Source organism: Aquarana catesbeiana, linkage group LG10 (assembly GCF_042186555.1).
Source record: "Aquarana catesbeiana isolate 2022-GZ linkage group LG10, ASM4218655v1, whole genome shotgun sequence".
Taxonomy (NCBI): domain Eukaryota; kingdom Metazoa; phylum Chordata; class Amphibia; order Anura; family Ranidae; genus Aquarana; species Aquarana catesbeiana.
The window spans coordinates 181,407,705-181,422,536 of record NC_133333.1 but is presented as its reverse complement, the minus strand read 5'-3'; the positions used below and the strand labels follow the sequence as shown (position 1 = coordinate 181,422,536).

The 14,832-nt window shown below is 42.0% G+C and overlaps 1 protein-coding gene across 8 annotated transcripts in view; it reads right to left on the bottom strand.

The window, feature by feature from the left end:
• The window catches only part of RERE (arginine-glutamic acid dipeptide repeats), a 498,077-nt gene that overhangs the window by 165,155 nt on the left and 318,090 nt on the right, over positions 1-14,832 (bottom strand). The window lies entirely within an intron of this gene.

Here is a 14,832-nt window from a genome sequence, read left to right as displayed (position 1 = left end):
TGGTTGCAGTTACAGCAAAGTTAGAGAACCAATGTTTCCCATCTTTTACAATGTGTAGGGGCACAGTGCCTCCCCCTCAGTGCAGGTGCGGCATGGGGAATTCTGAAATTGGAATGCATTAGTGTCTCACTGACACTTCCCTGCGCTGCTCTGCTGATGGGGAGGGAGTTGAGTGCTGGCAAGAGAGGCTTTCAGTGCCACTTGTGGTACCAGTGCCAGGGGTTGCCTACCCCTGGTCTATCACTACAAAATGAGCATCTCCATTCAGTTTTTCCAGCATAGAAATTAGTGCAGTATCTTAAGCACAGCATAGCTTCTTTTATCTAATGTTACCCAACAGCTTCTTTTGCACAGCAACACACACATTATAACATTGTATGTTATTTAATCTATTGTTTGGAAAGGCCATCCTTAAAAGCATAAAATGTGCCTTGACAGACCAGTGCAAAAATGACGAGTACAACACCACAGATCAAATTAAAATTTACTGTAGTTCTGGCAATGAAAAGGCTGCTAAACATTACATATTTTGCACACTGTTTTTTGCTTTATTAAAACGCTTAGGAGGGGTCTTCTACAATGTAAACTTTGTGAACTTACCTATAAAAAGATCCTTGTTCTGCAGCTTACATACCTACATACAACAAAACAGAGGGTGCACAGGTCTAGTGTATTTTCTTCAATATATCCTCATATTGAGGATAATGCGCTAGGCCTATGAGCCCTATGTTTTTGTTTCCAGTATAATTAGACTTCCCCAGTTTTTGGAGGGTAGCAAGGTGTGTAATATCCGGAGAAGCCAGGATAAGAGTCTAGAATTGTGTAGGAGATCGTTGTGTTTTCCGAAATACCTACATACAACACTGCTGTGTACAACTAAGAACTACATTCAATGCAAACCTGAACCATGCTAAAAACCTTATCTGTGTTACAGCCCAATCCTACCGCCCATTATCACTAAATCAGAGGGACCAAGCTAAGGAAGTAAACATCTAAGCTACCTTCAACCATCAGCAACAAAACACGTGGAAGCAGGTACTGTTGATTTTAACAAAGTCTTATTTAGACAGAACCAGCTTATTAATGGCTCTGCAGATCCTACACTTTCCCAGCAGCCGGTTGTGTCCCAACATCACAGCTATGCTCCAGTGCTAAAGGAAACTGGAGCTGCTGGTAGGTATCGGGTAGCATTGCGATTAGACTACTGATAGAGCAGCGGGGGGGTTGCAAAAAGCTTATGTTAGCATGAGGGTTCAGGTCCGCTTTAGGGGTTTTCAGTTACTAAGTCTCAGACTTACTCTATAGAATAAAAGCAAATAAGGAGGTGCCCATTTGTAAAGTCATCATACAAGCATTCTCTAGACCTAGATGAATATTTTATGAAATAAACCCTATAGCAGAATTAAAAGCATATATGAGCATTTAAGAGCTATGTGACTAAAATGCTGGCAAGCTTATAAGCACTTTCAGACTTTGCCCCAACAACTATATTGCAAGTGATATGCTACATAATACATTCTGCCAGGTAGGGGATGAAGAAACTTTGCTACCTGCTGTACTGTGTGCCCTTTGACATCTGCTATCAGACCTGCAAAGAGCATCAATATTGCTAACTTGCTGACTTTCCACCCATATCAATACAGCAACAGGCACGGCTACTTAGAAGATACTACAGAGAGGAACTGGCTCCAATTAAGCTAAAGTAAACTCAAATTGGCTGCAAAAGACAATTTTTATTTCACTTGTCATACAACACTCCAATAGGAATCATAATTCAAGAATAGAATTATGGATTATAGTTTAAAAGGTGTCATATACTTTACACTGAGATATAGCAAACACCTCTCCTTGGGCCTAAAAGTTAAAGCTGAACTTCAGGCAAACAGATGAAATACACATTTATAATTTCATATGCCAGAGGATTCGTTAAGTCATGCTTATGATTTACACACTTCTGCCACACTGCACTGAAGGGCAAGCGATACATTACTTTTCTGATTCCAGAACGTTCACCCCTCTGCCCCCAGACATCTTAAAAGACCATGGTATCAGCGTCATCACTTCTATACATGGAAGGGGGCAATCAAGGATGTAGTAAAGTGATCTCCCTTAGACCTCTTGCACACTGCAGCTTGAAAAAGCTCAGTACAGCTTTTTTGTTTTACTGAACTAAAATACAGCCCATTAATTGTAATGTGCCTATGCACACAGGCGCGTAAACAAGCGATGTGCATTCTAAAGTAAAAATAAATAAAATAGGAGAATCTGCTTTTTGCTCAGTAATTTATGCCTCATGTGAGCAAAAGCCCACAAATGCGTGCAAATGACCATTTACATATTGTCCAGAACAAGAACACGTTTTTTTGTGTATGTGCGCGAGTGCGTGCGAAAATGCGCGTAAATACATACATACTACAAAAAACACCTGAAAAAATAGATGCTTAAACAGGAGTATCATGTGCAAGAGGCCTTACTGTGCAGTGCTGCAGAGGGGTGGAAATTCCAAGAAGGCCAAACAGAAGCACAAGTCCTTTGGCACATAAAACAGTAGAAATACACATTTGATCTCTATATTCATAACTGTCTGCCTGGAGTTGCACTTTTAGTCACGACCTTCTCTTCCAAATGGTTACCTTTATTCTGCTCTCTGTCTCAACTGCTTGTGGAGCGGATATTGGAGAAGGTCACTTGATCCTAACCCAGGATGGTAATGTAACAAGCTGTACAGACACAAGCCAGGGGCACAAAAGATGTGTCCACAGCAACAAACCTCATTACAAAGAAGGTATCTGCTATATAATTGGTCCCAGTTCTACTTCAGACTTCATTTACCTAACAGCATTATATTGTGGTCACATTTGTTTTGTGTGGAATCAGTAGAAGACAAATATGAAAGCAACATAGCTGGAATTTCCCTGTAACACTGCATAAAGGGATAAACACTTTAATAACCTGTATCCCTTAAAGGAGAACAATAAGGAAATGCAAACAAAGCAATGCTAAGTGTTTTGCTGGGATAGACACAGAAATATAATTCATGGGGAAAATGTTTCTTCTGATTTCCTCCAGTGCTGGTCATACGCCCAAAAGTGTATGCCTTTAGTCACATCATCTTTGCCGATTTGGAGGAGGAGCCAATTTGAACCTCTTCTTCAGAAATCATATGACCAAATGTCTCACCTTTCGACAAAAAAAACAAGGGCATGAAGAACAGAAACACTATATTACCAAAAGTATTGGCACACCTGCCTTTACACACACATGAACTTTAATGGCATCCCAGTCTTAGTCCGTAGGGTTCAATATTGAGTTTGCAGCTATAACAGCTTCAACTCTTCTGGGAAGGCCGTCCACAAGGTTTAGGAGTGTGTCTGTGGGAATGTTTGACTATTCTTCCAGAAGTGCATTTGTGAGGTCAGGCACTGATTTTGGACGAGAAGGCCTGGCTTGCAGTCTGCGCTCTAATCCATCCCAAAGGTGTTCAATTGGGTTGAGGTCAGGGCTCTGTGCAGGCCAGTCAAATTTCTCCAACCCAAACTCGCTCATTCATGTCTTTTTGGACTGTGCGTTGTGCACTGGTGCGCAGTCATGTTGGAACAGGAAGGGGCCATCCCCAAACTGTTCCCTTAAAGTTGGGAGCATGAAATTGTCCAAAATGTCTTGATATGCTGACACCTTAAGAGTTCCCTTCACTGGAACTAAGGGGCCAAGCCCAACCCGTGAAAAACAACCCCACACCATAATACTCCCTCTACCAAATGATTTGGACCAGTGCACAAAGCAAGGTACATAAAGACATGGATAAGCGAGTTTGGGGTGGAGGAACTTGACTGACCTGCACAGACTCCTGACCTCAAACCCAACAGAACACCTTTGGTGTTGTACTGTGTTTTTTTTTTTTCAATGATTAACAAGAATAGAATGTGACATCAGAGAATGCCTTGTTATCCACTGACAAAATACAAGGCATTTTATGAATGGTGGAGGTGCCAAGCCAAAGACCAACTTCAGTGTACCAGACAGGAAATCACTGCTGCAGCATCTGAACAGGACAGAGCTAAGTGTATGTGACAAGGACTGCTATGATAAACTTCACATGTCCCAGAGGCACTCCGGATGTGACATATCCATAATTACATAGAACCAAGCTGGTCCAAAGCAAATTTTAAGGATTATTTATTCCTCAAGTTCAGCTGCAAATTTTAATCTCCTGTTGCATAAAGGAAGAAAATCTTGCCAAATCTCCTTTAAAATGTCCACCCTCCTTGTGTTCCACCTTTGCGTCACAGTGGCTATTACTGCACCAAGCTAATGCCATGGCAAGATAACCATAAAAATAACCACTGCATGACACCACGTTCTATACTGTGCAGAGGGTAACAGTACAAGCTGCTTAACAAACCCATAAGGGGCCAAGTCACCCAGAAGTTTTCTCCCATCAGCGACAGATGTGTGTTAGGGTCGGAACATTTTACACTGACACATATTACTGGGGTTACAAGCCCCTAACATAGATTACGTTATTGGGCTGTTCCACTAAAAAGCCAATTAGTGCACCCTGACATATGAACATGTCTGGGTTTTAAGAGATGCCTAGGATAGGACAAGATGAACATGAAGGTAACGAGCAGCATGGGAACATTTAGAAAAGCAGGCCACCAGTGACGCAATGAAAATGCTCCAGTCTACATCAGTATGCTGAGAAATGTTTAAGAAGAAAAACACCACTGTTCAGGTGCTGTGGGTAGATAGGAACGTGCTCAAGAATTGCTTTTAAGGAAGGGGAGGAAGCCGCAACTCAGCAAGGAGCCACACATCTAGTTTTCAAAACAACAACAAATATGCTTCACTGTGATAAGAGGCACTATGATAGCTCTCACACAATGAAAGGGTATTCCAGTCCTGCAGACTTAGCAGGAAATCAGGCTGTTTTTATGCTTCGACAGCTGCCACCGCTTCCAGTTTCTGAAACAGGGACTCAAGCAGTGCGAGTGCTAACTGGTATCGGGCGAGGGTCTCTGGGGCACACTGAACACGAAAGCTTTCACGACACCGTGCAGAGGTTAAATCATACAAAGAATCATAATCACAGCACTGGTGCCTCCTTACTAGCCACTGAGAACTGATTAGTAGAGGGGGTGAGGGGGGCCGAGTTCTAACTTCTAGGTAGAGTCAAGGGCTGGGTACAGAGTGTGCTTAGGTTCAAAAGGGATGTCTGGCTACGTGTGCAGGCCCTTTTAATGCCTAGTAATTCCTGGTAAATTATTGCTGCCATGTTTGGTTCAAGGAGAGAGAAATGCAAATATCCTTTAATACATACCGTTCATGTAATCCATATGCCTCTACAAATAAGCTGGCTTATGCAAAAAAAAAATGAGTTATGACAAAAACAGGAGGGGTGCAATTACTGACCTTGCAGAAACTGCTAGCTCTGTAGACCCATTCAATATTTGATGCATACATACTTCAAGTCTGTGACCAAAAAATGTTAAAGGCAGCAACAGCCAGGCAACTAGCAGCTTCAGGAGGGCTCAGCAGTGGCAGGTCTTCTATTTCTCTCATGACAGTGCAAAGCTGTTCTGACCAAAGATGGCTACTTAAAGCCGCCTTCCGTAAGGCAGTGCAAAGAAAAAAAAAAAAAAAAAACAATAAGCAGTAATCAGAATGCTGAAATCTGATTGGCACATCAGATCTCTCTCTACTGCCTTATGTGAATAAGCCGGTCTGACTTTTTTTCCACCCAAGGAGATGTTAAGACTGCTTTCATACTGAGGCAATTTACAGGCGCTATAGCGCTAAAAATAAAGCCTGCATTGCGCCTGTAAAGAGCCTCTCCTCTCACTCCAGTGTGAACGCCCGAGTGCTTACACACTGGAGCGGTGTGCTGGCAGGATGGTTAAAAAAAGTCCTGCAAGCCGAATTTTTGCAGCGTTTTACACACCACTCCTAAAGTGCCCCTGCCCATTGAAATCAATGGGCAGTGCCGCCAAACCACCGGCATAGCGCACCCTTTTCCGCCCGCTATAGCCGGGGTTAAAAGCACCCCGCTAGTGGCCGAAAACCTCTGCAAAAACGATGGTAAAAAGTAGCGGCGCTTTATCACCGACACCCCCAATATGCCCCAGTGTGAAAGTAGCCTAACTGTAGTGACATATTAAAACGACCTTGGCACCATCAACCAGACGTGATAAGGATGCCAACTGACAACATGAAAAGCACTTGTGCGCTTTGTACCGATGAATCAAATGGACACGAGAACAAAGCTTATGCATGTATCCTTACAATTATAGACGAGAGGGGTTACATGCTGGATCTAATCGTTTGAAGTCAGCCATGTTACTACCTCCCCTTCTATCTTGAAGAGGAATCATGGTATATTTGATGACAATGGAAAGGCAGAGAAAAAGAAAGAAAGAAAGAAAAGAAAAAAAAAGGATTCATAAAACATTTGGATATATATTTTTGTACCTGAGGCACAACAAATCTCTTCCAGAACTGACAATTTGGCAAGCCCGGTAAATTGCAGATAATGAAACATTGTAAAGAGGAGCCCTGTTTAATAATTTAGCCTGGCGAAGGCTTTATATTGATCGCTGTTTTCGGCACAAGGAGTGAATGTTATCGCTTGCTTTACAGCCCGGTGACAGCGCGGCTGCCTTTAATCACCAGGCAGCTAGCGGGCTTAACCTCCTGAGTGTTACACGGTGATTTATGTGGCATTAACCAATACGCTGCTGGGCAATAAGGCCCGTTCCCACAAAACGGTTTTAATACCCTGCTCATTAAAGAGGTACAAGCTAGCATAATTTCAGCACCACTTTATGGAAGAGATCATTGAAAGTCCATTAAGAGTGAGAAACACACAGCCATTTTCTATGTGCTTTAACTATGTATGAAGCTCGGCAGTCTGCCTTAAATCTGAAATGTCAACCATGCTTCAGTGGAATAGGATTACACTAGAACAGCAAATCTGCTTCTATGCCTATCAGACATGCATGAGGTGACCAGGCCTCAGGCTTGCACACAGTGATGGCAACCATCTCATACATTACAATTCAGTCAATTTATTAGTAAGTACCATTGTCACCAAGGTGAGAAACATTATGACCTTAACATTCTACTGAACTGATCATAAATAACTCTTCAGCACTGCTCCATACAGAAAGCTGGAGGTCAAAGAAAAAAAAAAAAAGTATCAAGATATTTCCCAGAGTTCATGCCTGCCTTGACAAAAAAAAAAAAAAGAAGGAGAAAGGGAGGGAGGATCCAGAACTGTATAGGCTTCAGAAAGTATACTGTATGTCTAGAGACCCTGTAAGGTGGTCTGTGTGCACACTGACTGCAGTAGATTGCAGAGTTCTTAGAAAGAGGCTGACAGATTAAACAATTAGATTTCAACACAGTTACATTGTTGTATAGGATAGCATTAGCAGGTCACCAATTGTTTTTGCCAATTCTTTGAGAAAAGTTTCTCGAGAAAACCTTTTGCTGCCCAAAGCAATCGAATACTTTTCGCCTCGTACACGCGGTATGAAAATCAGACGGGAAGTCTTAAGACGAGCTGTCTGCAGATTTTCGGATCGTTCGTACAGTGCATTCGACAGACGATTTGACTTTTACATCAGACAAAAGCTGGATGTGCCGGCTATAAAATTGTTGCTGGCTGTGAACTCAACATCTGATTTTTGGATGTTCAGTACAGAAATCGTCACACAAAAGTCGAAATACAAACAACGCATGATCGGAATCGAGGAACGTCTGGGAAGAGTTCGGTCTTGTAAACTACCGTTCGTAATCTAGAACATTCGTGACGCGGCAATTGATGAAATGTCGAAATGCAGCTCACATTCTCATCTTCTTTAACGGGATAATAATGAAGCTGCTTTGCTGGTGATACTGATGGAGTTATGCCAAACGTATTTTAAAAGGCATTTGTTTTGTACGATCTGAAAATCACGAATCAATGCTCACCAAAATTCTGCCAACTTCTACGAACACAAAATTAGCATAAGGGGCCCAAAGGGTGGCGCTTGAGAAATGACATTCCTCTTTATACTCTCATAGTACGTCACTACGGTCGTGTTTGTCAAACGACAATTTGCAGGTAGTTAGTATGCTAGAGAAAATCCCGAACACGCGCTTTTGACAAAAATCAGACACTCGGTCGTCCAACAATCAAACCACGTGTACCAGGCTTTTGTTTCATAAACCACATTATAGTTCATTCTGCGATACACAGTTTGTAGGAACACCTTCGCTTGAATTTTTACCATCATAATAATAGATAATTCTCATATTTCAAAAAATGACTGTTTGGCATATCAAGGCACTGCCAATCCAATATATAACATTCATTATGTTCTCAGATATTGTGAAGGGGAAAAATGCAAAAACAATGCAGACATTTACTAAAGTGAATCTGTTGCATACACTGAAATAAATTCCTAAAATGTTAAATCAATACTCGGGATGTGTTTTATTTAGGCTAAAATATCCTCAAATAAAGTAATAAGATCTCTCATCTACAAGCAGATAACAGATGAAAGCCAGATCTGCCAGTCTGTGGTTACTCAGCCACTAAAAAGATCAAAAGTTTCCTTGATGTTATGACACAGATTTTACAACCTGCAGCTGCTAAGATGGAGGTTGCCAAATCATTATTTAGACCTATTTGCAGCTTTCTTAAAGGACATGCTGTGCCTTATATTTCATTATATTTTGCATGTTACCCTGGCTTAGGAAACATCCAGAAAAACTAAAAACTCTGTTTGTGACGGCACTGATACACGGGGGGGCACCACACTCTCACAGCTTCTTCAAATATCTTTTTGAATTAAATAATGTAAAACCTCAAACACCTAAACAATATATACATACATATATATATATATATATATATATATATATATATATATATATATACACACACATACACACATATATATATATATATATATATATATATACATACATACATACATACATATATATATATACATACACACACATACATATATATATATATATATATATATACACATACACACACATATATATATATACATACACACACATACACACAATATATATGATATCCCCCTGATGAAGACACGTGATCCCTGTGTCGAACACGCGTAGGGGAGGAGCCATGATGGAGTAAGCAGCACGGAGCTCTGATCGTGAGAGGAGCATACCATATCACACGCCATACCGGCAGTTTTTTAACCACTCTTGGAAGCTTGATATAGAGAGGTGCACTCACACACCGGTGTAATGTGAGTACCCGTTTGTGGGGAGTGGGTTTTATAAATAAATATATATGTTTTACGGTATCACACTATTTAGTCTTTTCTTGTTTATGGTTTGGAGATGCACTGAACCAGGCTGGAGATCGGCACTTGAGAATCAGTATAGAACCCGGGGATGGCTCCAAAGCGTGATTTGACACAGCTAGCCACTGTGTCACATGCTCTGAGGTGAGCGCAACAACCTGGGGGGGTCACTGAAGAGCACCGGAGCATGGTTTTGCAGCACCTAATATTGGATGAGCATGCTGGATGACACTATACATGGACACTGTTACACGTATTGAATTTGGCATTTATTGTTATGGTTCTTTGCCCTATCACATAGGAATATTTAACAGGACTATTTGATATTTAAGTTGAGCACTGGGCACTTTCATATGTATGTTATGCACTTAGGATTTGTTGATATTACTTATGCACATTGCACTTTATTGCAGTTTTATATGAATTTGTCACATGCTATTTTTATAAATTTGTCACATGATTTTTGGTTATTTGATTGATACATATTTAGTTTTATTTCACACTTAGGTGTATATATTTATTTGATTCATTCTAGAGCAACGCACTTATTTCTCTATACTAACTTGCACGGTTATGAAACGTGATCTGCGTCTGCAGCTGAGTATTATTACCTTTCACTTTATTGGCATTGGACCGTTGGTGGCTCGCAAGATTTTTTCTTTATTCAATATATACAACTAGATACTAAAGAGGACCAGCTCAATGGGAGCTGTGTTAAAATAAAATTAAGCAGAAGGCAAAACACTACTCACCACTATTGCCTATGGGCTCCCTGCACTGGTGCCTTTTTGCACTGTGTTTAAGTGGAGGCAGCCATCTTGGTTAGAGTATCGGGACTTTGCTTTCTTATGTCAGAGCTTTCCTCCTGATAAATGGTGTTGTAATATTTAACAAGCAGCAGGAGCGGTGCAGAAAGCACAGGTCCACAGAATGAGCAAAGCAAAAGTAGGGTGACACTTGCACCAACGGTGCACCGAAACTGAAAATTCAGGATGCACTTGGTGGAAAATGGAAATTATTTTTTTTTTTAAATAATATTTTTAAATTTCATTGACATGGCTGATGTTCTTGCATTAAAGTCAATGAGACGCGATTTTGCATTGAAGTCAATGGGAACGCGATTTTGCATTGAAGTCAACGGGAAGCAGCATGCCATTATTATCTACACTTATTTTTTTAAACTGGCAAAAACACAGCTAACCCTATTTTCAGCAGTTAATTTTCGGCAGCTGATATATCGGTGTATCCCCAACTTGCACTGCAGGTCCTTAGTAGGGATGAGCTCAAGCATGTTTCGATCCTAGTCCGAACCCACCTGAGCGATCATGGCACGGAGCTGTTGCTGTACTGGGCCAATCATATAAGTACCTGTAATATATAAATAATCATAAGCAGCCAATGCATTCCGTTCCCCTGCAGCTGCACGCATAAGTGGCCCTTGTATACGTATGGCTGTGGGGTGGGAATGACTCGGCCACTGATGATTGGCAAAGCACAGCGACAGCTTCCTGCTGAGATCGCTCGGGCGAGTTCAGACTAGGATAAAAACATGTCTGAGCTCATTACTACTGAGGACCTGCAATGCAAGTATCTCCCTACTTGAGCTTTGTTCATTCTGTGGATCTGTGCTTTCTGCACCAATTCTCACTCTAAATCTTGTGAGCTCAGCAGTCAAAGCCACCAGTGCCAACAATCTCACCCCACAGATACACAGCTATGAGGCTCAAGGCACATAAAGTAAACGTATTTTTCTGGAGGACTCAAGATAAAAGATAGAAGTTTCAGGGTACTGCTTAGGCCCAATTACCATTTTTTCTAGAAATACATAGCAAATGTTTACTTTTGAGTTCAGGTCCACTTGAAATATACCGTATTTATTGGTGTATAACACACACACAGGCGTATAACACGCACATTCATTTTAAGAGGGAAGTTTCTGGAAAAAAACTTAAGATTTTAAATAAGGAACTTTAAAGCAAAATAAGAGTCAGTGCCCATCTGCAGCCTCACCACTGCCATCAATGCAGCAGCCTCACCACTGCCATCAGTGCAGCAGCCTCACCACTGCCATCAGTGCAGCAGCCTCACCACTGCCATCAGTGCAGCAGCCTTACCACTGCCATCAGTGCAGCAGCCTCACCACTGCCATCAGTGCAGCCTGATCGATGCCCATCTGCAGCCTAGAGGGAACAGGGAGGGAGGCGGGACCAGCGTCGACAGATTACATACAGTGAGAATCTCCTATGATAGACAGAACAGTGGTCCAATGGCGGCCCAGGAGACAGGACTTCCTATTACAGAGGCTGCCAAGTAAACAGGAGAGTCTCACTGTATGTAATCTGACGGCGCTCGTCCCGCCCCCCTTCCTGTCCCCTCTGAAGCAGCTAAAATGTAAGTATCGTCTCATAACAGGCACACGCTATTTGCACCCGATTTTCAGGGTAAAAAAGTGTTATACGCCAATAAATACAGTAACTTTTTTCTGAAGCTGTATCTCGTTATATGAATATCTTGTGAAATCAAATCTACCTATACAAACGCTTTGAAATACCATGCTGCCCGTTTCTCAAAAGTATGCAAATCCTTTGAAATGTCTTTAAAAAACAATTTTTTAGAAAATTAGATTACATTTTTTTTTTTTTTTTTAATCAAAGTACAAAGTGTCTTTCATCATGTCTTTTATAATAAATATTTGAAGACAGCATACGGTAGATATTTGAAGACAGCATACGGTAGGCCTGGTAGCTCAGCATCCACTACACAGGGTAGAATGTTAGTTCTTGCCTGAACTATATTGACCTAGGTCACTCCAAACGGTCTTAAATCTTATTGGATGTGCTGCTGTATGAGCGGCCTTCTATATTCAGTAATGCAGAATAAGATCGATCACATCACTATCCAACAATGGCTGCTTTTCAGAATCCCAGGAAACACTAGTCATTATTACATCAAAGGCGACTTGTACGATCTGCTTAGAAAATCTGGAACAAATATGCTCAGTACAGATTTATGAATATTCAGCCTCCCGCTCACAGCTGAAGATACAGAAGCAGTTCACAGCACAGGATCTTCCAGATCAGACAACATGGCCCCCCCTCCAGCCTCCTCTTACCAAGGTCATCATACACAGCGAGTCTATTGCTGGGCACAGCAAAAGCTTTACAACCGGCTTTTTAATGCTTCTCTGGCCTGCCATTTTAGAGCAGAAACTGTTACTAGGCCCCCAGGCAACCCTGCTGTATAAGTCATCTCCAACCAAGCTTCAAGGAGACTGTATCACAGCAAAGAGGCTTCAATCAAGAAAACACGCAGCCACAAATTACAAGCCAATCACAAGCAATAAGACTCCTTTTGTGCATATTGCAGGCCTCCTCCTGCATCCGTTTAGTAAGCGCTAGTTATCTCTTGTCTAATGCACAGAATTAAAAGCGAAGCCTCATTAGCATTTTAAATGAGCGCCTGAATAATCGCTCAAAGCCCCGAGCAGCAGCACTGAGCTGCTCTCACTAAATAATAGTGAGGGGAGGATCAGGAGATGAATCAGGGAAAGAAAGAGAGGGCGAGAGAGACAGAGGAGGCCAGGAGGGGAGTACTGATAAGATAGCACCAAGCAATGCATTTAGAATTAATGGTACAGCTCTAACCCCACAATGCATTACAAGCCCGCTGTATACATTACTACTACTATAAGCAAGGCAACCATTTACAGGGATGATGATGATGATGATGAGTATGCCTTAAACACTATTTATTATTAAAGCAGAAGCAGCATACAAACGTTTCAAACCACAATAGAAAATCTGTTTCTAAAAATCACAGCAAAAAAAAAAAAAAAAAAAAAGCTGTTAGTCCAATGCAGCCAAACTGTGCTAGGAAAGAATACCTGTAATAACTGGGACTAAAACCTATAAAGGGCTGTTTTTACAGATGTGCAGGCAACATAAGGTGGTGAGACATTCCTTTTGCTCAACTCTCTAAATCTCCAGAAAATGTAGATTTTTGAACCAGCACCCCCCTCTCCCATATGTATGTGGTGGTGGCTGGACCAGTCAGTGGGTCAGACAGAGGCCCATAACTAGGCTCTGACCTCCAGGAAGACCGTATTTACATCGGAGGACTTTAGGTGAATATTGGGGCACTTTAAAGAGATGTAGAGTAAAACACAGGGTTTAATTCTGGTACCCAGAAATGCATTTACGGTCTTTCTCCCCTAACAGCCTTAAAGAGGTAGTAAAGTCTTCCTCTTTAATTGTACCTACAGGTAAGCCTATAATAAGGCTTACCTGTAGGTACTATAAATATCTCCTAAACTTGCACCGTTTAGAAAATATTTACCATATACGCTGTCAACATCATCAGCGCATGTGCACTGAAGGAACGGCTCGGCCCGTTTGTCCCATTTCTTCAGGGCCTATGCTGTGACCTGCGGCTCCTGTGAGCATGCGCGGGAGTGACGTCATTGCGGTTGTGGACAATCACAGCGCTGGAGCCCGCAAGTCTGGAAATAACTCTGGGAAAGATGTTGGCCCTGGCAGTGGTGTGCCAGCGCCAACTCCGGGAAAGATGGTGGCCCTGGCAGCGGTGTGCCAGCGCCAATTCAGGGCATTGTTCTAAGGCAAGTATTTCATAATGAGCTAGTACACAATGCATACTAGATGATGCCTTTGTGTTGCAGGTTTTTTTTACTTTTGGGAGGTTTACAACCGCTTTAAAGCGATTGTAAAACACCTGCGAGGCAATGGCATAATGTGCCAGTATACACCGCATACTAGCACATTATGAAAAACTGACCTTGGAACGAAGCCCTTCAGCGCTGTACTGTCACCGCTCAAAGGGCTGACATCTTCCCCCGTCTTTCTTCCGGGTTTGCGTGCTCCGGCTATGTGATTGGCTGGAGCCGCAATGACGTCACACATGTGCGCGGGAGCCCTCAATTCTGGAATGTGGCTCTGAAGGTATGCCAGACCTTCAGAGCGTATGTGCCAGGGATTTAACTGGCTGCATCCAGAGTGAATATCTTCTAAACGGTGCATGTTTATGGAGATACTCATTTTACCTACAATTAAGCCTTATTTTATGCTTACGTAGGTATAAATGACCAAGCTTTCGGTTTACTACCGATTTAAAGCAGTTCCAAAGGCAGGAAATGTTTTACCTTAATGCATTCCCCACCCTAATGTAAAAAAATCTCCCATTAGATATGTTAATATCGATCTGCTGATGTGCCCAAGTGCACTGTGAGAGCAGAGGGAGTCATTCACTCCTGCTACTGTCAATCAAATCCAGTGAGGGGGGAGCGGGGCCGAGCTGCACTGTGCGTATCAGTAGATGCACACAGCCTGGCTCAGGGGCGAGTCTGCGCTCCCGTAGGAAGTGGTTTTCTATGGTCGCGCACCAAAAGAGGGGGCCTGAAAAAAGGTTTGAGGCCACTCTGCGCAATATAACTGCACAGAGCAGACAAGTATAACATGTTTATTATTTTAAATAAAAAAAACAAAGG